This window comes from Odocoileus virginianus, chromosome 9 (assembly GCF_023699985.2).
Source record: "Odocoileus virginianus isolate 20LAN1187 ecotype Illinois chromosome 9, Ovbor_1.2, whole genome shotgun sequence".
Classification (NCBI taxonomy): domain Eukaryota; kingdom Metazoa; phylum Chordata; class Mammalia; order Artiodactyla; family Cervidae; genus Odocoileus; species Odocoileus virginianus.
Window position 1 is genome coordinate 67,178,757 of NC_069682.1, and position 24,897 is coordinate 67,203,653.

The 24,897-nt window shown below is 44.3% G+C and overlaps 1 long non-coding RNA gene across 1 annotated transcript in view; it reads right to left on the reverse strand.

Annotated features, from left to right (window-relative positions):
- Window positions 1–3,067: 3,067 nt before the first annotated feature.
- The window catches only part of LOC139036777 (uncharacterized), a 28,049-nt gene continuing 6,219 nt past the window's right edge, over window positions 3,068–24,897 (reverse strand). Inside the window, exon 3 of the long non-coding RNA XR_011489633.1 lies at window positions 3,068–3,460. This is a non-coding gene — a long non-coding RNA (uncharacterized lncRNA). The remainder of the gene's footprint in view (window positions 3,461–24,897) is intronic.

Here is a 24,897-nt window from a genome sequence, read left to right on the forward strand (position 1 = left end):
GTTGTCTTAGCTAATGTCACTTATATAAACACAGGAAAGGATCCACTGCGGTGGGTGGGGGGCGCGGTACCCCTTTAAATGCCTCCACCACCCCATCATACACACACATACACACAAGCTGGACTCTACTTCTCTCTCTCCTTGGGGAGCATTTGAGCAGAGATGCTTACAATATCCGGCAGAACCCATCTCAGTCTTTGACAAACACAAATCTCTCAAAGAATAAGAAAATAAAGAAAAATCACCTACCATAAGAAAACAACAGCCCAATTCCGCAGATGTTTTTCCTACATCTACAGTTGAAAAACCTTTAGGAAATCTCTCCTCAACAAACACAATAAGATCCAAAAACACATGGCAGGATGTTAACACTAAGGGAATCTAGATGAAGGGGATGTGGAAACGCTGTAATATCTTTACACCTTTTATGTCAGCCTAAAGTAAAACATAAAAACAAGACAAGACTAAACAAAACAAACATGGCATCTATGAATGAAAAACTCGGAAATCAGAAAATACTTTTCAGTGGTAAAACAAACATGATGACTAACATATCTAAATATAGTGGAGGCCAAACAAGGGGTTTATATACCGCCAAAATCCAGATTAGTCATTTGGAAGATCAGTGTGAGTGAGTGACTGCCTCAAACTGAGAGGAAGGGGAGGAAAAGATGAATATGATGAGATAAGAGAGGAGAAATGGAGAATGAATCCTGAAGGCAGTAAGCTCCCATTTGGAATTCTAGAAGAAGCAAACAGGACAGATGGAGAAGCAATAATGAAGGAAATAACAGAAGGAAAATTCCCTCAAATGTAAGCAATGGACCAGCTCCCAAGGATGGCAAGTAAGTGCTGGCAGGAAAACCTGTAGTGAGTGGTGCCATGGACAGACGCCCAAGCCCAGCCCCCAGACCATGCCTGAGGCCTTGGTATCTGCCCAGGAGGACGTGGCAGAGAAGAAATGCAAACAACACTGACTTGTCTGCAGATGCCACACAACAATCCAAGCTATGGAAAAGCCCAAGATTCTTGGCATTGTTCCTGGTGACCTGAGCATTTGCATAATCCCAGGACATCTGAGGAGCACAGAGAGGAATCCTAGCAGCACGTCTGCATAGCTCTGGGAAATGAATGAAGCTAAGGAAGCCTTGGAGGGGATTTTTCTTAAGGGTAGGGATGGGGGTTAGAATTAGGTCCCAATGCTATGTTTTCCCATACCCTCCCAGTTTCCCTGCCTTCCAATGCCTGCTCCCACCCCTGCCACCCCATCACTCTCCTTACCCAGGCTGGAAAGCTTGAATGACTTCGGACTCATCCCGTTATCCCTTAAGTTTATTTGGTCTCCAGATGATGAATTTTTATGACTGGCATCTTCGTGTGTGTGTGTGTGTGTGTGTGTGTGTGTGTGTGTCCTTTCCTCTCCATCCTCACAGCCTCAACCCAAGCCCAAACCCTTGGTTTAACAATATCCCACCCACATGGTCTTCATGCTTCCAGACTAAGATATTCAATAGTTCAACACTTGGGCCAAACCAGTAGGGAGTGGTGGGTACTATAATAAACTGGAGAGTAAGTGATCTGTCTAAAGGGAACAGTCACCACTCACCTCTAGCCCCTTGTTTCTCATGGGAACATGGATTCAGAGAGGCTAGATCTTCCAATTTTTAAAGAAAAACCAGAAATTCAGACTTTTTTGGTGCTAGGTCCTGGTTTTTAAAAGCTGGCAATTAATTTTAAACACTCAGACTTTTAAAGTTGTGTTGGTCTGTGATGTAGCTGTAACACTTAGTCCTCAAAAATGTTCTTGAAAGTTAAATGTGGTACTGATGTTTACAGAAAAGCAGACCTTCAATCTGAAAATACTGCTTTAAGGAATCTTGTCTAATCTTCATACAACATAGTGGATACTGTCATTTGTGCTTAGAGATGAGGAAACTGAGATCCAAGAGGAAACGACAGTTGCCTAAAGTCACACAGCCAATATCAGTGCTGTAATTTAGATCCAGTTCTTCCCAGCTAACACTTTGCCACTCAGGACAGTGGAGCTTCTGAGTTCTGGTTCCAACTGTGTCCCTATATCAAACTGTGGGTTCTCGGAAAGCCATTCTCAGACACGTTCTTGCCTCATAAACCTACCCTGAGCCTTTTCCAAGTTCCCCGTTTGGTTTCCCTTCATCTTTCACCACTAGCCAGAGAAGGCAACGGCACCCCACTGCAGTACTCTTGCCTGGAAAATCCCATGGACAGAGGAGCCTGGTAGGCTGCAGTCCATGGGGTCGCGAAGAGTCGGACATGACTGAGCGACTTCACTTTCACTTTTCACTTTTATGCATTGGAGAAGGAAATGGCAACCCACTCCAGTGTTCTTGCCTGGAGAATCCCAGGGATGGGGTCGCACAGAGTCGGACACGACTGAAGTGACTTAGCAGCATAGCAGTTCACCACTAGCCCAACTTCTTCTCTTCCCCTGAACTCTGAAATGGGCTCCTATTTGGTCTCCCTGCCTCCAGCACCTCTTCTTTCATTAGTGTTTCTAGAATCCTGCCAAATATTAAGCCCTAAAAGTCTTATAAGACTTTCAAGAGAGGTAAAGTTCATAATCCAAGGCCTAATACTCAAGTTTCCTTCCTAAACCATGACTGTCCCTAGGTTTCTGCAGCCAAGTTCTTCAATCTCTCACCCATCCCTAAAAGCACTGTTTTCACACCTCTTCACTTTTAACTGGGCTGCTCTCTCACCTACATAATTTTGCTTTGGAGAACTCCTACTCACCTTTAAAGACCTGGCTTAAATGATCCACTGAGAACATCCCCAAGACTTTCAGTGTCAGCTGTAGTTTCCTGGTGGCCTCCTGGTCCTTTCAATGCTTCTAACAAAGCAGCAAGCCTCCCCTTGTGTCATAGTCACTTATTCATCTATCTGCATCCTCAACTACATGGCTCTCTGTCTTCTTCTATATGACTGTCCCATGTCTAATGAAGTCCTGTCTTGCAACATGGATTTTAAAATATAACTTGTAAATGAACAGTTACAGCTTTACCCTTAGCAGACACAGAGAGGAGAGGAATAGAGTGTATCTTACAAGTTATTTAATTCAACAACCCTACAAGTCTGTAACTATCTCCCTTTTACCAAAGAGGAAATTGACCCTCAGAGAGATAAATATGCCCAAGATGTTGCCAGTAAGTGGCAGAGCCAGAATTTAAATCCATATCTGTGAGCTTCTAAAATTCTCACTGATACTATATTTCCCTTCCATGGCAGCCCTTTGAATATTTCCCGGGAGTCTTCTTTTCATCTGGCTCAGCAATCTCAGGTCTTTAAGCTGCTCTTGATATGTTAAGAGTCGTGATTCATCATCACGTTGAAGATGGTGAAAAAGCTCACCGTGGTTCATGCTGTTGATTCCCACACCTGACCTTCTCCTCTGTTTCGCCCAAGGCCTGGACAATGTGGCTTCCTGGGGGCAAATACAGATGATTTTAGTGGAGATTGGAAGAAAGAATGCAGATAGCTCCATTTACCCTTGTCTCCTTCACCAACAAGAAGCATTAAATACATATAAGATAAGACAAAGTTTACCAGTTAGCCACTTTTAAGTGTATAGTTCAGGCAGTAAAAGCATTAAAAGCACACACTTTGTTGTGCAACACCACCTCCATCCATCTCCAGAATTTTTTCATCTTTCCCAAAAGGAACTCCGTATGCATTAAAAACAAAATTCCAATCCCTCACTCCTCCTATCCCCTGGCAACCACCATTTTACTTTCTGTCTCTATGAATTTTACTCCTCTAGGTACCTTGTGTAAATAGAATCACGTAATATTTTATATGATTTTGTATCCGGTTTATTTCACATAGCATAAAAGTCTTCAAGATTCATAGATGTTATAGCATGTGTCCAAATTTCTTCCCTTTTTAAGGCTGAAAAATAATCCACTGTAATGGGTGCTCCACGTTTTGTTTATCTATTCATCCATAGATGGACACTTGGGTTGTCCCCACATCTTCTCTATTGGAGTGGTGCTGTGAACACTGTGGTACAAATATCTGTTCCAATGCCTACTTTCAAAGGTTTTGGACATATAATCCCAGAAGTGAAACTGCTGGATCATAAGGTAAGTCTGATTAATTGTTTGAGGAACTATCATACTGTTTTCCTGAATCACACATTTTTAAACAGTGAATTCTATGGTATGTGGATTATATCTCAATTTTTTTAACTTTAAGCAATTTAGAGAAGCAGTCTGAAATGTCCTATAAGACAACTAGTCTGGGCTCTTTAAATCCCATTCCTAGGCATATATCCAGAGAAAAACATAATTTGAAAAGATATATGCACTCCAATGTCCATTGCAGCACTGTTTATAATAGCCAAGACATGGAAGCAACCTAAATGTCCATCAACAGAGAAATGGATAAAGAAGATATTGTACATATATACAATGGAGTATTACTCAGCCATAAAGAAGAATGAAATAATGTTATTTGCAGCAACATGGATGGACCTAAATATTATACTAAGTGAAGTCAGAGAAAGACAAATATGATGTATCACTTATAAACAGAACCTTTGAAAAATGATACAAATGAACTTATTTACAAAATAGATTCACAGACTTTGAAAATAAACTTACGTTTACCAAAGGGGAAATGTGGCCAAGGGCATAATTTAAGAGTTTGGGATTAACATACAATACTATACATAAAATAAACAACAAGGACCTACTGTACAGCACAGGGAATGCTATTCAATATTCTGAATAACCTATATGTGAAAAGAATAGATATATGTATATACATATATCAATCACTTTTCTGTAAGCCTGAAAACAACACGGCATTGTAAATCAACTAGGCCCCAATATAAAATAAAAATTAAACTTTAAAAAAACTTTATGGTCATGAAAAATCAAAAAGTACAGGGAGAAGCTTGTAGATTAAAACATAATAAAGTGAACCACCAACAACAAAAACACATGAGAGAGAATGTGGTGGACACTGCAGGTTGGGTCACCGAATTCCCATCCCCACTCTTTCTTCCCTATCCTTGCATTGTAAAGGCTAGAAAGGATGGTGGGGGGAGGTATTCAATCTTATAGAACCTCTTGAAGCTCAGGGTGGGGCTTGTGACGCACTCCTGGCCAGTAAAATGTGCCAGAAACCTACTGAGAATTTCTGGGAAGGCTTCCGCTTTCCTAGCACCCCCTTCTCTCTGCCTACAGACATAGAGCTAAAACTGGAAATGGGGTGGCCGTCTTGTAACCATAAGTGTGACAAGCGCAGCGGCAAGGCACCACCATCCCAAGCACAGAGGAATGAGACGGGTGGTGAGTCCTTGATGGCATCTTTGATCTGCCATGCCAAAGCCCTGGACACTCCCTGTCTCTGGACTTCTTGTTACATGAGAATTTTTTTTAAAGAATTCTTTAAGCAAGTGATAGATTTTTTCTGTGGTTTGCAACCCAAAGCATGCCCATGGATTATAGGAAGACTTCCAGAAAGATAGCAAATTGCTTAACTTCCCTATTCCTCAGTTTCTTCATCTGTAAAATAAGAGTAATCATGGGAATTTGATGAAGTGATATCATAGGGTTGATGAGAGGACTGAAGTAGTTACTACTTATAAGGCATTTAGACCAGAGCTTACACATAGGATCCCAATGCATGTTAGCTGTTATTATTTCTGCTACTATTACTACTACTGATGTTTGCAATAGTACTTACAAACTGATTGCAGAATGAAACAATATTCACAAAACTCCCCTCTCTGAATCCCATCAAATTGATCAAAAGGTAGATCTAAAGTAGAGACAGAGACTCCAGTGACAAACCTAGGCAACACCTATGAATCCATACTGCAGATGCTAGCTCATCATGAGATGTGGACCAAACCAAAGGACACACTGGGAGGAAAAGTGTGGACTCTGGAATCAACTGAATTCAACTTCTGCATCTGCAACAGGTTGAAATTTTAGGTAGGTCACAACCTCTATGAGCCTCCATTTCCTTGTCTGTAAAATAAGGATGATAATAATAGTCCCTAAATCAAAGAGTTGTTGTGAAGATCAAATGAATTATATAAAGTGTTTAACCCAGAGGCTGGCTTATAGTAAGTGCACCATACTATCCACTGATGTTGATGTTATTTTTGTTACTACTATCTCCAGAATCTTGGGAGACGTTTGATGAATACTTGTTGGAATCATGGTGGGTGGACAGATGGATGGATGGATCAGTGGTTCAATAGATGGATGAACAGAGTTTCTTGGAGGTCCAGGAGTAGGTCTTTACAATTCCCTGTTGGTCTTGGATGAGTTAACAACCTCAGGACACACACAGTCCCATTCATTATAGAATCTGCCTGGCCTCCCTCCTCTGCTTCCACAGAGTAAAAAACAAACAAACAAAAAAAACATGCTTTTAATTCACAGCCTCAGTGTACACAGTCCTACCCACCACTGAAAAACACCTCTTAACAAAACTCTAAAAGAGAAATACATCTTGCTGCTGCCACAGGAATTATAGGTTGTCAGCAGCCCAGCATTAATGCATATCCCTACACTTTATTTTTAATAGAAAAGTTGCTGGGCCCTTTGATCATGGGGGACCATGCCATCTTTGAATCTCCATACTGTTGTCTGAAAGGGAAGGGGGTCACCTATAAGGCTCTACCCCCAGACAAGCAGGCCAGCTTCAACCAGGCCATGCTATAAATCATAATTAGCTGTTACCTTCAAATGTGGGTGTGGAGAGTGAGGGGCAACCCATACCAACCTAGGGCACAAAGATAAACCTCAGCCACAAAGATAAACCTCAGCTTGACTCACTGAAAGGTAATTATAAGGACTGTCAGAAGCTGAGGCCGGCTTTACTTTCTACTTGAGAAAGCTGTAGGAACCTGAGAATTCCACATATTTGAAAATAATCACTAAATTCCCCCTATGAACTTATGGGTCAATCACTCATTGCTCCCAAATAAAGATGTCTGAAAAGTACTTTGCTTCTTTCAGATGGAACCAAAAAATGAGATATTGCCTTTTGAATGAGTTTTAAATGGGAGGGGGAAGAACACCCGTGTTTATGAAAAGTCAGCTATGCACTGCTCTAGACATTTTATGTATATGTTTTCAATTCAATCACACATCTGCGAGGCTAGCCATACAGTTTCCCTATTTATGGATGGGGAGACCAAGGCTTAGGAATTGGATCATTTGCTCAGAGCACAAAGGTGGAATGAATCTCTACCCATATTTATGTGACTCCAAAACTTTGGCCACCTGATGTGAAGAACTGAATCATTGGAGAAGACCCTGATACTGGGAAAGAATGAAGGCAGGAGGAGAAGGGGCAACAGAGGATGGTTGGATGGCATCACTGACTTGATGGACACGAGTCTGAGCAAGCTCTGTGAGTTGGTGATGGACCAACAGGGAAGCCAGAGAAGCCTGGCGTGCTGCAGTTCATGGGGTCACAAACAGCTGGACATGACTGAGCAACTGAACTGAACTGAACTGAACTGAAAGCTCATGTGAGTTCCCAGAAGCCCCCACTGGGATACTTTAGTAGTCAGTGTATCTTGTTGATGCTGATGCTGTTTCCTGCCTGCCACAGACCTTCCCAGTTGCCCACAATGATGTCACCTCTCTGGCCCAGCCAAATAGATGCTTGTGCTAAGTTGGCCTGTGTCTGGTGCCCACACACGGGACAGAGTCCCAAGGGTGATAAAGCTGCTCTAAACCAGCCATTTATTATAGTGTCCATGACTAAGCCCTTGAACCCTGCTCCAGGGTTCCACTCTCGTTCCCTGTTGGGACTGACAGTGTAGCTGTGGATAGACATTGGGACCTAATTCCTACCACCAGACCCCTACGGCTGCCCCACCCCTCCAGATCCCTGGCTCATGGCCACATCACCTTTCTTCTCTTTCCCCTGAAACGATATTTAGTGAGTGTGTTGTAAGAGCCAGGCTCAGTGCACGTTCTGAGGGTCCAGAGGTAAACAAGATAGCCACAGCCCTGGTGGAGCTGATAGTCTAGCAAAAAAACCACTAATCAATCAGAGATCAAACATGATTAATTTCCAGAATCACACATTCAACACACCCAGTGGTCCAGCAGGAGCACTGTTGACAGAGTACCCAGCACTGTGGATAATCTCATGGATTCTTGTCCCATGGATTATTTCAGTTTACCCTCCACAAGGGTCTATGAGTTGAGTATCAATTTTATCCCAGCTTACAGATGAAGAAGAGAGTCCCCAAGAGGCTGAGCAAGCCCAAGGGCTCACAGTTGACAAGTGGAAGACTCGGGGTTTGAACCCAAGCAGTGTGATTCTAGACCCCACCCTTAAGGCTGTTCAATGATGCATCCCCCTAGGACAGACTTGGATAGCCAACCATTTAAAATTACTTTGAAAACGAATTTTGAAAAATGATTCAGAGAGAGGCCAGTGTACTCACACTGGCCAGACATCACCTTTTAAAACAGCTTGTTTCCACCACTCGACAGGTGTCCGGGTGACCCTGGGCACGAAGCAGGACTCGTGTCTTTGCCAGGAGGGAGAGCTGTGGCTGAAGACAGAGGACAAGCCCTCCCAACAGCCCTTGGCAGGCCTGATCCGTCTGGCCCACTGGGGTCCCTAGCGAGAGGCCACAGCTGACTGCCCTCTCCTCCCAGGCCACAAGAAGGGCCAGCCACTGTGTACAGACAGCGAGCAATTGATTTTGGATCTCTTCCTCTCTCTCCTGATTGCAGAAACCCATCAATTACGCACGCACATGCAGCCTATTCGAAGGATGGATATTACCTTCTGCGCTCATGGCAGAGCCGAGCATCTCCATCCAAGCACAGATGGAAGACAAGGGCGTGGGGTTAATTGATCAAGCGGCACCAGCTCCTATGCAAGGGTTGGCTTAAAATGGCTAGTTTCGCAGATGCGCAGGCCCCTTGCTCGCCAGTCTCCTGTGATTAAACCAGGTCACTAATGTGCTTTTGAACAACACACGTGAACTTACTCATCCAGGTTCATCTTGTCTCCCACAGAGTGGTCACCTTGGAATACCTCGCTCACCTTTCTCCATTCTGCAATCCTGTGTTGACTATCAACCAGAAACAAAATCTGGTGCTAGGGCTTGGGCTGGGATGTGGGTTACAGTTCAGTGCAATTTGTTTCATCTCAACCAACATTTTCTGAGCACCTACGGGGTACAAGGCCCCATGGTGGACAACTGGTAAGAAGATACGTCCTTTTGTTCAAAATGTGACAAACAAAAGTGTGTCCTTCAGGATGCAGGGTGTGAGGGGGCAGGAGGCTGGGGGTGGGCAGAGCACAAGTCAGGGACCACACAAGACAGAGGGTGCTAAATACTGGGAGAAATGGTAGTGAGTGCTGAGCTCAGAAAGGCGAGACTCGTCACAGTGTTCTTTCCTCTAAACCTATCCCAGGTCTCAGTTTACCAAGCTGGCAGGAAGTTTCTACTCAGTGTTTCTTACAAAGAGCCCACTTTGCAGATATCCAGGGGTTGTAGGTCCACACTGGTAGCCTTTGTGAGGGTTGTTCCTTAGCCCTCAGTTTCCTTGGTGGCAGATGGCAATACTGCCTCCGTGCCAAGTTGGGCTCAGGAAACTGCCCAACTGGGAGCCCCAATACCAGGGATCCAGCCTCCTTAGAAGCCTTTCATAGTCATCCTCTCTGAATCCTACTATCTTCAGAAATTCCCTTCTCTCAACAGAACCCCAGACAACATGTGCTTCCTGATCATTGGGAACGTGCTCTCCCTCCCCTATTCTGGTCACTTGGTTCCACTTTGTCCCTCAAAGTCCTCTCTCCCACCTCACTTTGATTTACCTTTCCTGCACCCAGGAAGGCCAGGTTCTCAGGAACACCAAGAAAGAGACTCCTGTTTAGGCAGCTTCTCCTTTCCCCGCTTAGCAAGGGAAGACAAACCCCTCTCCACTTAGCATAGGGAACACGGGCACACATACAAATTAACACATTACATTATCTCATCTGTCAAGGCAGACCCAGATGTAGAAGTATTTAGAAAAGTTTACTTGCAGAGTATAAAGGAGTCAGGCTTCAGAAGGACCAGCTCCCAAACACGAAACACAGCAGTTATTTCAGGGAAAACAATTGATGAGTCTCCAAACTTGTCGGGTTTACATTTATCTGCTTATGGAGTGAAAACACACTTTCTCACACAATTTTCAAAATTGCAAAGGTATCTTCAGAGATAATCATAACAACAATCAAGGATAAACCTGTCTTTGTTAGGGAGTTCAGGATTAAGGAAAGTTATCCAAGGATTTATTATTTGGGGGACCCTGATGTTTGCAGTTTGTCTCAGGGTTATGAACCTGTAGCTGTACTGGTTCCGAGTTTATTTTTTCAGCAGATGTGGTGTATGAAGTGATTGATCATATGGGAAGCTGGGCAAAGTAGCCACTGGGGCTTCTACACACCACATGATCAATAAAGAAAATGCAACAGGAATCCACACTGTTAATAGTTGATCAGAGGAATCAAGACTCAGTAAGAAACAAAGCATGGCCAACCTGATACGTGGATGGGGGAGGACCTAGCCATGTCCTGGGGGCGTGTTTACGCAGCCAGGTGGCTCACCTTGGAGCAATGATGCCAGGTGAGGTGGATGAGCTGATTGAAGGTCAGGCGAGGTCTATGGGTGGGTTTCTCTGGCACCTTGCCTGTCCAGACTGTGCCAAGAACAGCAACTCTAAGCCAGTGGCCTCAGAGTCCTTGAAATATTCATAGGACACTGAAACCACTTAATCCAGCCTCTTCCAACTCAGATGGGGAAACTGAGGCTAGAGAGCTAGGGTGTGTCTACAAAATCTTCAGTGATAGTATGTTCAGCCTTCAGGTCAGAGGATTGGGGGCAGGGAGTGGATTTTTTAAAAGAATAAAAAGATTCAGAATCAGGGATGGTTTGTCAGGCAAGGACTGACACGGGCAATGCCATCGCCTATTAACATTTTTGTAAAAGTAATTTTAAAGGATAAAGATGAGAATAAGAACAAATTTTTTATGCCGTTAGCTGCCACGGAAGGCCATTCCCAGGAGAATCCAAACACTCTGAACAGATGATTGGAATATGGACACAGACTCAGTGAGGCCAACACTCCTTATAACTGCTATACTGCAGAGGTCTTTCTTTGTTCTTATGTATTATCACTCATTTTATTTAAATGTGAGAATGCACATTCACAGTCAAATATCTAAACAATAAAGAAGGAAATAGAGTAAAAAGTGTGAATTCCCTTTAATAGCTACCCCTAATCTCACTCTCCTCCCCTAAATAATCTTAGCAATTTAGCAAATACCTTTCCAGATGTTTGTACTTATTCACCAATTTGTATGCATATAAACTCATTTACAGATGAGTTTTCCTACTCAAAGGCAGTACACAATATATCCTTTGGTTTTGTCCTTATTTGCACTGAGCTTGGCATCACAAACATCTTTTCACATCATACAGCTTGACCTCCTTCTTTTAAACAACTGCAAATTATTTTGTATGGGTACTCCATAACTGATGTAAATGTTCCTTATTAATGCACATTTAGAAATTTTCAAGTTTCTTACTAATATAAATAATGCCACGAATATCTTTGTACATATATGTACATATTTTATAGAATAGATTCCTGGAAGTAAAATGCTGATTCAGTGAATTATGTATATTTGTACTCTTGGCATCAGCTCAATATGGGAGATTCATTTTGTACCTCCCTCACTAAACAAGATATTTAAGACTTTTAAATGTTTGTCCATTTGATTGTAGAAGATAGAATGACATTTTAATTTGTACTTTCTTAATTACAAGGAAGGTTGAATAACTTTTTATGTGGATCTGGGGTTGTATCAGTTCACAGCCTCTGAGAAGCAGATGCCAAGATGGGATTAGACAAGCAAGACCTTTTCAGGAGAAATACCTCTGGAGGACAAAAGGCAGAAGGAGCAAGAGGCAGGAGAGCCTTTGGACCAAGTGCAGGTCTGACACTTTTGTGACAGAGGAGGGGAAGGAAGAATTAGGTAGGAATATTCTCAGACACAGCACAGTTTTGAGAAAGGCTCCATCAGGCTACTGGAGAGTTTCTGAGGGTCCTGATTCAAAGACCCCAGTGTACTTGGTTGCTGGCTGTGAATAGGCTGGGGGAAGCTTGGCCTGGAGTGACCATGGAACAAAAGATACTTTAAACTGAGGCTGTCAATCACTTCTCCCCACAAGAGGTTCTTTGGAAAGGAGATCCGAGCAACATTGCTGTCATCTTTCCTCTCCTAGAAGGTACCTGGCCTCACTCTTTACCTAATTTTCTTTCTTTTTAATAATTTTATTTATTTTTGGCCATGCCAGGTCTTCGTTGCTGGACAAGCAGGGGCTACTCTCTAGTTGCAGTGTGCATGCTTCTCACTGAGGTGTCTTCTCTTGTTGAGGAGCACGGGCTCTAGGGTGCACAGGCTTCAGTAGTTGTGGCACATGGGCTCAGTAGTTGTGGCCCCCAGGCTCTAGAGCACAGGCTCAATAGTTGTGGTGCACGGACCTGGTTGCTCCAAGGCATGTGAGAACTTCCCAGATCAGGGATCAAACCCGTGTCTCCTGCATTGGTAGGCGGATTCTTTACCACTGAGTCCCCAGGGAAGCCTGCCTGCTTTCCTACTGCATATTTGTCTTTTGTTATTGATCTGCAGAAACTCTTTTATATCTAGTATAGCAGCTCTTTGTTGCATATGCTGTCAGTATGTTCTATCAGTCTTTGCTTTCTTTTAACATTGGCTCTGTGTTTCACTGTATACTTTAAAACTTAAATTTTTTTCTACAGTAAATCTGTACATTTTTTTCCTTTAAGTCTTCTGTGTCTTACTCAAGAATGTTATCTTCCTTAACAGAGAAATGCAAATCAAAACTACAATGAGGTACCACCTCACACTGGTCAGAATGGCCGTCATTAAAAAGTCCACAAATAACAAATGCTGTAAAGGATGTGGGAAAATGGGAACCTTCCTACACAGTTGGTGGGAATGTGAGTTGGTGCAACCACTATGAAAAACAGTAAGGAGGTTCCTCAGAAAACTAAAAATAGAATTTTATGATCCAGCAATCCCACTCCTGGGCATATATTCAGACAAAGCTATAATTCAAAACAATATTTGTACTTTTATGTTCATTGCAGCACTATTCATAGTAGCCAAGACATGGAAACAACCTAAATGTCCATCAGCATATGAATGGATAAAGAAGATGTGGTACATACATACAATGGAATACTACTCTGCCACAAAAAAGAAAGTAACGCCATTTGCAGCAACATGGATGCAACTAGAGATCATCATACTATGTAAAGTAAGTCAGAAAGAGAAAGACAAATATTATATGAATTTCTTATATGTGGAATTCTAAAATATGGCACAAATGAACCTATCTACACAACAAAAGTAGATTCACAGATGTAGAGATCAGACTTGTGTTTGACAAGGGGAGTGGGGGTGGAGAAGGGATGGACAGGGAGTTGGGGTTGGTAAATATAAACTATTATATGTCAAATGGATAAACAATGTCCTCCTCTATAGCACAGGGCATTATATCAAATATCCTGGGATAAACCAGAATGGAAAAGAATATTAAAAAAGAATGTATATATGTGTGTAACTGAGTCACTTTTCTGTACAGCAGGAATTAACAGTGTAAATCAACTCGACTTCAATTTTAATAAAAAGGTTGTCTTCTTTTAATAGAAAGAAAAAAAGTAGGAGGAGGGTCCCATCACTTTATCTCATACCTTCCCTGGTTGCACAACATTATGGACATAAATTTAGTGTAAATGATTATATTATGCACCAGCCAGGGCTTGATTGAGTTTGCATCTCATCATTTCCAGCTTTTTGCCAGCTAATTATTACAAAATATGTTTCCTTTGGAAATCAGTGGCTGGGCTCTATTTGTTCATGATCTCTCCCTCCACCCCCACATACACACAATATCAATTAATTTTATGCAACAGAAAAAAATCTTTGCAATAGAAGACATAGGAAGCTTCAGCATTTGAGAGGAGATGTTGCTTCTGTGGTCCGGGAGACCTCAGCTAACAGCAAGTTGTGAATAGAAGGCAGAGAGGCCCAGTTGGAGCCCCTGATCAGGGGACCCCACTTTCATGCTCAGAGAGCTGGAGAAACCATTCTGAGGATGGTGACCCTCCCCACACATACCTGGATCAGCTCTGCAGCTCCTTTTGGCTTTCTCTATAGTAGCTCTCATAAGACCTAATTGTCTCATTTATGGCCTGGGAACATAAAAAGTGCTGAGTTTCTCAGCACTTTTAAGGCTCCCTGTTAGGCAAATAGCTGTGGCTATCTGCTGACCACTAATCCATTTGGAGAGGGATTTGTGAAGCAGAGTCCACATTGAAGGGGATGGGCCAGCCATCGCTGAGCAAGACCTTCTACTGCCCCCAAATTCACCTTATTGTGGCTTATTCTCCAATGTCACTACTGTCAGCTCCTTCCAGGGGCTTGCAGGGGAAAGCTCAGCGTGTCCCTGGATGCCCTCTGCCACACCTATCCACCCTTGGCTGCTCTTAAACACCCCCAAGACCACAGCAATTAGCTCCAGACAATTATCGGTGATCCAGGACTGTCTTGAGCTCACATTTTTGTGTCAGGATGAATTTGGATTCTGAAGTTGATCTCCTTGTTGTGAGGGTTTTATGAGGGAAAGATTAAATCGTCCTCTGATGTGTGCTTCATTAGGTCCCAAATCCTTGAAGAGTCATTAAAGCACCTTCTCACTGAAATGCTCTCAATCTCAGCTTGATGGATATCATCAGGAATAATCTCTCCATTATTTGGGAGTTAAACTGCCTGGGAAGCTCTGCCAGACATGATTTTGCTGAGGTCCTTTGAGCCTGCTCCTTCTGCAGCTGGTGACCCCAAAAATCCATGAGTGTAACAACACCAGAGGCTGATCTTCTCCTGTTTTTCCCAGGAAACCACATTCTCTATCCCTCCCATAAAGGAGTGGATTTGTCTTGATTCAACTACACCTCTCACCAGGAGCCCACCACTACAGATATCATCAGTGAGCTATGTAGGGGTCAGTCCATGGTCAAGGCACAACCTGGAGCAGGATCAGGGCTTAGTCCACAGCTAGGGTCAGGACTCAACCAAGGATGAGGATCAGGGCTCAGTCTGGAAGTAGGGTCAAGGCACAGTCTGGGACCAGTATTAGAGTTCAGTCATAGCCAAGGTCAGGCCCCAGTCTGGGATGAGGATCAAGGTTCTGTCTATTATTAGAATCAAGGCTAAGTCTGGAAGCAGTGTCAAAGCGGTGTCTGGTTATAGAGTCAGGACCCGTTTATAACCAGAATGAGAGCTCAGTCTGTGGCCAGGGTCAGGGCCTAGTCTGTGACCTGGTTACCAGCTCAATGGCCAAGGCATCAACCCCACCTCAGCTCAGGGTGTAGGATTTGGCACCTTGCTTGAGCACTCTGGGTCTCAAATATCACCTGGACTTGTTACCAGCCAGGTTGTGCCTGAGAGACTCAAGTTGCTTCAGTTGAGAAGCAGCAGGCAGGAGTGTCTGCAGGCGAGGGTCTGGATCAGTGGTGTGGTGAGGAAAAGCTGGGGCATAACCGTGAGAGGTTTGGACCGGTGGCAGAAGAAGCAGTGTCACCAGGACTTCAGTCTCAGAAATCCAAGGCAAAGGGATCCCACATTATTCCAACCCCTTCGCAGCAAAACTTACCACTTGCTCAGCTTTCTGATTTAGACAGCAAAAAGAGCCAGAACCTTTGGGGGAGGATCCAAGCCTATGCCAAGTTTCCCTCTCATCATGGTTGAGGGAGGGAGACAAGTGAGGTCATTCTGCTTAGTATAAAGCATGCTGAACATGCTGGGTGACCTTCAGCAAATCACTCCTCCTCTCTGGGCTTCAGGAGACTCATCCACTAAAGGAGGAGCTGGAATGGCTCATCTGCCAGGTCCCTTCAGTTCATCCCACTGTGAGAAAAACCACCAGTTAGAAGGAAGTGTGATGAAGATGTCCCAAGCAAGAGAGAGAGGGCTTTGCAGATCCGAGCCCCTGGGCCAAGTTTGGTGTGACTGGGGGCACTGGGTGAGACAGAACTCGTGGGAGAGGAGGGCAGAAAGATAGGTAGTGCCTGCAGGGCCTGGGTGCAAAGGAAAGGAGTCTGGTTTTTAGTCCTGCAGGCAACAAAGAGTCTTAAAGGGTTTTTAACAGGAGAATGAACACCATTGGGTTTGCAGTGGAGGATGATCTGTCTTCTGTATGGGCAGGACGGATCAGAGGAGACAAAGGTGGAGACAGGGAAAAGACTATGCAGTTGTTCAGCCAAGACATGCTGGATTAGGGAAGTGGGCAGAGAAAACAGTGGGAGAGAAACAAATCAGAGTGATTTAGTGGGTAGAATCTACAGAACTTGATGACGGGCAGACATGAGGGTCAAGGAGGCGTCAAAGGGAACTGGTGAAGTCCAAGGCTCTGGCTTGTACAACAGCTGGATGGTAGTGAAAACCACTGGGATGGGAAGAACAGAAGAGAAGGACTGGAGGGGAAGATGATGGTGAACTCCAATCTGGACCTGTTGAGTCTAAGATGTCCATGGGACTTCCATTTGGAGGTGTCTAAGAATTGGAAGGACTGATGCTGAAGCTGAAAATCCAATACTTTGGCCACCTCATGCGAAGAGTTGACTCATTGGAAAAGACTCTGATGCTGGGAGGGATTGGGGGCAGGAGGAGAAGGGGACGACAGAAGATGAGATGGCTGGATGGCATCACCGACTGGATGGACATGAGTTTGAGTAAACTCTGGGAGTTGGTGATGGACAGGGAGGCCTGGCGTTCTGCGATTCATGGGGGTCACAAAGAGTCAGACATGACTGAGCGACTGAGCTGAACTGACTGACTGAAGAATGAACTGAGAATATGGACCAGGAGTTCAAATGAGCAAACTGGGCTGAGGACATAAATTAGGGGAATGTGAGCCATCACTGAGGGATCATGTACAAGGAGAGAAGCGAAGGGGACCCAGGATGGACCTCTGGGACACCCCAGTAATTTAAGGAACCAACAGAGAAAGATAAGTCAGCAAAGAAGCCTGAGAAAGAGTAAGCGGACTGGTGGGGTGGGGGTGCGGGTAACAAACTTGAAGAGATGGTGATATATTGGGAATGGAGAGAGAATGGTATTGAATGTGGCCCAGAGACAGTGTATGAGAACTCAAAGGATTCAGCGACCATGGAAATCATTGGTAACTTCAGAGAGAGCAGTTTCTGGGACCCTTTTAGGGGCAGGAGCCAGGCTGAAATGAGTAGAAGAATGAGCTGTGGTAGTGGAGACAATTCTTTGGAACCGTTTTCTCAAAGGGGTAAGGTAGGATCAGAGATGAAGGAAGGCACGGGGTTGAGGCAGCAAGGTGTGTTCCAAGCAGAAAGAGACTTGGTCTTGTGTAAATGCTGGTGGGAGGGATCCCATGGAGGGAGAAATTAAAGACACAGGAAAGACAGGAATTGGGGAAAGAATGGGTCACTAGGTGTAGGCTATTTACCACCATACAAGGCATGTCCCATACATTTTTAATATTTAATCCTCTCAACCTGCCTCTGGTTTTGCATAACCACACTTATTTCCTTCTCAAGCATATCTCAGAGTCAAGAAATTATTTTAATTATTCTTAGACTTGTTTATTGACTCTCTTTCCCTGGCTCTCTCGAGGGAGTTCCTGCTCTCCAGCACTCCTATCTTATCTTGCTTGATTCTTTATCATGGCACTTAACACTACCTGATATTATATTACCTGCTTATTACTTGCTTTCTTCTGCCTTCCACATCAGCAAAAATGGAAACCCAGGGGAGACGGGACTAAGTCTGACTTGTTCTCCAGTCCATCCCAGCGCCCAGAATCATCCCCAGCTCACAGCAGGCACACAACAAAAGAGTGTGAAATGAATGAACAGAATGAATGAATGATCTAAGAAAAGGTTCTAAGAACTACGTAGTACTGTTCAAAGTGAGGGAAAGAGAGAAGAGCCTAATGCTGATCATCTACTGCATAAACAGCTTCATCTAAACAACTACACGGCACCTTTTGGAGGCATGAAATATTGGCCCCTTTTCAGAAATGATGAGAGTGAGCTCCAGAGAGATTTGAAATAGTGTCAGAAATGGCACCACTAATATGTGGACGCATCAGAATTGAAGGCCAGGATATTTTTATTTTGTTCCCTGTTTTTGTTGTTGACTGGCTTATTTTTCTCAAAAACCTGGGTTTATTTCCTGCCTCCCCTGGCCTCTGGGGATGATCACAGATTCTTTTCTGCACCTGTCCTCAGGATTGCAGACCCGGGAGGAGGGGCTGACAGAGTCTGCCGTGTGTTCCAGAACCATCCCCTGGCCGCAGGCATGCAGAAGGACCTGGTGCCTTCCCCCAGCTGGTAGTGGCCGGGGCTGAGTTGAGGACAATCAGGAGAGAGATTTGAGAGAGAACTTGGGCCTGATAAGCATTAGGATGTGGAGCAGAGAAAAAGCAGGACATCCAGGATGGTCTCCCAGGTTTCAGGCCCAAGGAGTGGGTGGCTAATGCTGCCAGTGGCTAAGACCCAGAGACCCAAAGAAGAAGCAAGTGTGGGAAGGGAGGTGGCTTCCATCTTGAATGGGCTGAGTGGGTGGGGTCCATGGACACCCAGGTGTGGTGTCCAGTGTGAAGCGCAGGGGAGCGGCCAAAACCAGGTGTGGTCAATGGAGCCCTTGTGGTGCCCTTTGCCAAGGGCAGCAAGGTGAGAGGGAGAGGGTAGAGCAGCCCCAGCGTTCCCAGGGGTGGGCAGAGAGGGTCTGTGAACAACGTCCAGAGGAGCAAGCCAATGGTAAGATCGGAGAACGTCCCTTCTGAACAGTGCAGTTGTAGAGACAAAAGACAAGACAAATGAGCTTTTCTGTGTGTTCGCTCAACAGAATATTTTACAGCCTCTCTGGATAAACAAGCTGTCATCTACCACCCAACCCTCTATCAACTGAAGCAGCCTGGGGAAAAGATAAGGCTGTGGGTTTGGATACTCTCAGCTGCTGGTGCCTAATTACTACACAAGCTAAACAAACCCAGAGAGTTGTAGGCAAAGAGGGACTTGCTGGCTGTCTGGGGAGGAGAGCCATTTCCCTGCCCCCTGGGAAGGGTTGGAAGGCAAGCACTGACATTTATTGAGCTCCTACTATGTGTCAGGCCCTTGGCACATGTCATCTCATTTAATAGGGTGTAAAGGTATTGTCCCCTTTTTGCAAATGAGGAAACAGAAGCTCAAGGAGGTCAAGTTAAAGGATCCACACACCCCCTGCACTTCACTGACTCCATGGACAAGGTTCAACTTTGTTTCCTCTGTTTCTCTGATCCTGCAGAGTTAAGGCCAAATGCCATAGTTATGATTTTGGAGCTATGTTAAGTGTTTCCTTTCATAAGACATCCATTTGTAGGAAAGAAAACTGTTGCGCTCAGCAGCAGGGCAACAACTACAAAGAAAATTGCTATTAAAAGCATAGATTTGGGACTTCCCTGGCAGTCCAGTGGTTAAGAATCCACCTTCCAATGCTGGGAACATGAGTTCGATCCTTGGTTGGGGAACTAAGACCGCACGTTCAACAGGGCAACTAAACCTGCACCACAATAACAGAAACCCATACACCATGATGAAGATCCTGCATGCGGCAACTAAGACCCAAAGCAGCCAGATAAATATATTAATTTTTTTAAAAAGAGCATAGACTTGAGCTCCCAGCATTACAGTATATTCAGAACAGACTGACAGAGATGGTAGTTCCAAGGGAACCTGTGTGCGTGTTTTTTCCTGCCCTGCCCTGGGCGTGTCTGTCCAAAGTAGAATCAGGATGGGGGAAAGGAGGTGAGGTGGTGTCAGCAGTCTGCTGACTCAGGGGACAAGATGGGAAATGAAGCCAGAGAAGACCAGTGACCAGGCTGTGACCAGATTAGATCCCAAGCCCCTTGCCTCCTAGCCCACAGTGCCCTTCCCAAGAAGATACACAGCTTCATAAGAGCAACAAGGACTTCCCTGGTGGTCCAATGGCTAAGATTCCACATTTCCAATGAAGGGGGCCCGTGTTTGATCCCTGGTCAGAGAACTAGACCCCACATGCATGCTGCAACCAAGAGTTCGCATACAGCAACTAAGGATCCCGCATCCCACAGTGAAGATAGAAGATCCTGCGTGCCACAACTGATTCAATGCAGCCAAAGAAATAAAATAAATATTTTTAAATTACATAACCAACAAGGACCTACTATATACAGCACAGGGAACTCTGCTCAATATTCTACAATAACCCAAATGAGAGAAGAATTTGAAAAAGATTAGATACATGTGTTATGCAAAATTAAAAAATCTGAAAAAAAATTTAATCTCTTCACTGATAAGCTGTGCGAATTTAGTCAAGTTGCTTAACCTCTCTGAGCTTTGATTTCCTGATGCTCTCAGGAAAAATCCTGAATGGATAATACCTGTGATGAATAGCACTATAACATTCATATACACACACACACAAACACCTTGCAAACTATGTAGCCCCCATCAATATTACTTATTATCATTATCCCTAGTTTATAACTCCTTTGAGAATGAGGATCATACTTTCTCTGTGTTTTCATCCATCTTTCCTAATGCCTCACGCATTGGAAACAGTCTATAAATGTCTTAAGAGATAAACAAGCTTGGCTATCACACTAGTGATCATCTAAAGAGTCAGTAAAATATTACCAAGACTGCCCTTTTAAACCTTCTCTTTCTCCCTCCATGATGATCCCTGGTTTGATTTTCTCTGTTCTGAGAGATCTGCCCTGACCTACATGCAGAAATTAAGTCTGTTTACAGAGAGGAGCCTGCCTCCTGATGCCACAGCCCAGATGACCAGTGAAGCATCAGAAAGTCCTGGTAAAACATTAGGATCTTGAGAATTTGTTTTGTTTTTAAGGGTCTAATCCAGTCCATCTTTGTTCAGAGAGTTTGGTTGATGCTGCTCTTCAAAGATTGCTGTCCTTCATTACTCTTGAAATGGGGCTTCCTCTCAGAGCCATCTGGTATCCCAAGTCCCTGCAACTACCCACTTTTCACAGCACAGGCAGGAGCAATCACTCCCATATCAAGGCTCAAATACTGTTAGTTGTTACTTGTTAGTTTTAAGAAACACAGAGGCACCTTGCCAAATAAGCTATCATCAGTTCAGTTCAGTCGCTCAGTCGTGTCCGGCCCTTTGCGACCCCATGAATCGCAGCACGCCAAGCCTCCCTGTCCATCACCAACTCCCAGAGTTTACTCAAACTCATGTCCATCCAGTCGGTGATGGCATCCAACCATCTCATCCTCTGTTGTCCCCTTCTCTTCCTGCCCCCAACCCTCCCAGCATCAGGGTCTTTTCCAATGAGTCAGCTCTTCTCATCAGGTGGCCAAATTATTGGAGTTTCAGCTTCAGCATCAGTCCTTCCAATGAACACCCAGGACTGATCTCCTTTAGGATGGACTGGTTGGATCTCCTTGCAGTCCAAGGGACTCTCAAGAGTCTTCTCCAACACCACAGTTCAAAAACATCAATTTTTCAGCACTCAGCTTTCTTCACAGTCCAATTCTCACATCCATACATGACCACTGGAAAAACCATAGCCTTGACTAGACGGATCTTTGTTGGCAAAGTAATGTCTCTGCTTTTAAATATGCTATCTAGGTTGGTCATAGCTTCCTTCCAATGAGTAAGTGTCTTTTAATTTCATGGCTGCAGTCACCATCTGCAGTGATTTTGGAGCCCAAAAAATAAAGTCATACACTGTTTCCACTGTCTCCCCATCTATTTGTCATGAAGTGCTGGGACCAGACACCATGATCTTAGTTTTCTGAATGTTGAGCTTTAAGCCAACTTTTTCACTCTCCTCTTTCACTTTCATCAAGAGGCTCTTTAGTTTCTCTTCACTTTCTGCCATAAGGGTGGTGTCATCTGCATATCTGAGGTTATTGATATTTCTCCCGGTAATCTTTATTCCAGCTTGTGCTTCTTCCAGCCCAGTGTTTCTCATGATTTACTCTGCATATAAGTTAAATAAGCAAGGTGACAATATACAGCCTTGAGGTACTCCTTTTCCTATTTGGAGCCAGTCTGTTGTTCCATGTCCAGTTCTAACTGTTGCTTCCTGACCTGCATACAGGTTTCTCAAAAGGCAGGTCAGGTGGTCTGGTATTCTCATCTCTTTCAGAATTTTCCACAGTTTATTGCGATCCACACAGTCAAAGGCTTTGGCATAGTCAATAAAGCAGAAATAGATGTTTTTCTGGAACTCTCTTGCTTTTTTGGTGATCCAGCAGATGCTGGCAATTTGATCGCTGGTTCCTCTGCCTTTTCTAAAACCAGCTTGAACATCTGGAAGTTCATGGTTCACGTATTGTTAAAGCCTGGCTTGGAGAATTTTGAGCATTACTTTACTAGCGTGTGAGTTGAGTGCAATTGTGCGGTAGTTTGAGCATTCTTTGGGATTGGGATGAAAACTGACCTTTTCCAGTCCTGTGGCCACTGCTGAGTTTTCCAAATTTGCTGGCATATTGAGTGCAGTACTTTCACAGCATCATCTTTCAGGATTTGAAATAGCTCCACTGGAATTCCATCACCTCCACTAGTTTTGTTCATAGTGATGCTTTCTAAGGCCCACTTGACTTCACATTCCAGGATGTCTGGCTCTAGGTGAGTGATCACACCATTGTAATTGTCTGGGTCATGAAGATCTTTTTTGTACAGCTCTTATGTGTATTCTTGCCACTTCTTCTTAATATCTTCTGCTTCTGTTAGGTCCATACCATTTCTGTTCTTTATCGAACCCATCTTTGCATGAAATGTTCCCTTGGTATCTCTAATTTTCTTGAAGAGATCTCTAGTCTTTCCCATTCTGTTGTTTTCCTCTATTGCTTTGCACTGATCGCTGAGGAAGGCTTTCTTATCTCTCCTTGCTATTCTTTGGAACTCTGCATTCAGATGGGTGTATCTTTCCTTTTCTCCTTTGCTTTTCACTTCTCTTCTTTTCACAGCTATTTGTAACTGGAAGTGAGAAATAGATTTAAAGGACTAGATCTGATAGACAAGAGTGCCTGATGAACTATGGACAGAGGTCCGTGACATTGTACAGGAGACAGGGATCAAGACCATCCCCATGGAAAAGAAATAAGCTATCATAATCTGTGATTAAAAAATGCCCTAAAGGATGGGCTATTAGCTATTTTGGGGAGAGGAAGAAGCAAATAGAACTAAGTCAGTCCCCAACCCAGGAATAGGTCTCAGGCAGCTTTTCAGGCTTGAACCTGCTGAGTGATGCTAGGTCTAGAAAATTCACCTCTGAGCCTCCAGGAGTCATCACTCAGCCTTCACTGTCATTGCTCACTGCAGTTATGTTGTACTGGTTTGCTGCCATGGTGTTCAGAACATTTGGGGGTTGGGGGACACACCTGGAGAGCATAGCATAGGAATGGCATTCCTCATAGGAATGGCAAGGATCACCTTATCTTGTGCAGCAGTGGTATCAGCAATAACTGAACATTCCCACGGGAAACTTTGGGGGCCCTGGAAGCCTGTGCACCTCTTTGAGAATGTCTTGTCATGTCTCATGTGTAACAGCTTCTCTCCCTGAAATTTAAATCTTGGATGGAGAGACAAAGAAATTGTAAAAATATGATGGAGTCCATCCCATTCCCACCCTATTCTGCTTCCTACCCTCAGGAACTGCCTTGATTCTTAATACCTTTCTCTCCAGCCTCCATCCATTGGCAGGACTCCAACAGCCTCCCTTCTGTGAGAAGTAGAGAGAGCTGGTTTCTGAATCTCATAATCCAACCCTTGGGGAAGGTGTAGATGGTATAAATATCCAGAAAAGAGGACGATGCCTGGAATACATTTGCTCCAAATGAGGTGGGACTGAAGTGTTTCCCCTTGCCCTCTGCAGCGGATATGCACTGATACATGCTCATGTACATGCTCTCTGGCCCAGATCCCTAGGGGCAGGATGAAAGTTGCTAGTGAAGCTTCAAGTTCAAGGATCCTTGCCTGCTAGAAGCATCTTCAGTCCTACTCTCACCTGTTCACATAGTGAGCAAGATAAGTGCCTCTCGGAAGTAGAACCACTTGCCAGGAGCAGTTCATGGTCTTTAGCTATCCCTGATGGAGTAAAATCTATCCTATACCATTGAGATGTGAATTCCTGGATTTGGAACAATTATTCTTGTCTGAAGTTCTTTCTACCCTCCTCAAGAGGCATCACAAAATCCATTTAACTGTGTTTAATTTAACATATGTGGAAGCAGATCTAGACATCCCAGGTCCACACTCCCCAGGCCCTGGTAGAGAGCCCACAGCTTCCTTAATGAATGCTGGGTCAGAGTCCAGCCCATCCCCCTGAGAGCCCAGGGGTTCCCCAGGAGGCCCAGGAGTTCCCAAGGCATTCGGTATGACACTTCCCCTAGGGCACTGTATCAGTCACGGTGGGATAACTGATGAAAGAAACAACTCCCAAATCTCAGGGGCATAACACATTCATGTTCACCCCTCATATCACAGCATAACCCAGGCCACTTGGAGTTGTGGAGATTTCCACTCTCTGCGGTCGTTCAGGAGCCCACGCCCTTTCATCTTGCGGCTCCACACTTGTCTTGGTGCTTTGCTGTTGTTCAGTAGCTAAGTTGCGTCCAACTCTTTGAGACCCCACAGACTGCAGCATGCCAGACTTTCCTGTCCTTCACCATTTCCCGGAGCTTGCTCAAACTCACATCCATCGAGTCGGTGATGCCATCCAACCATGTCATCCTCTGTTGCCCCCTTCTCCTCCTGCCTTCA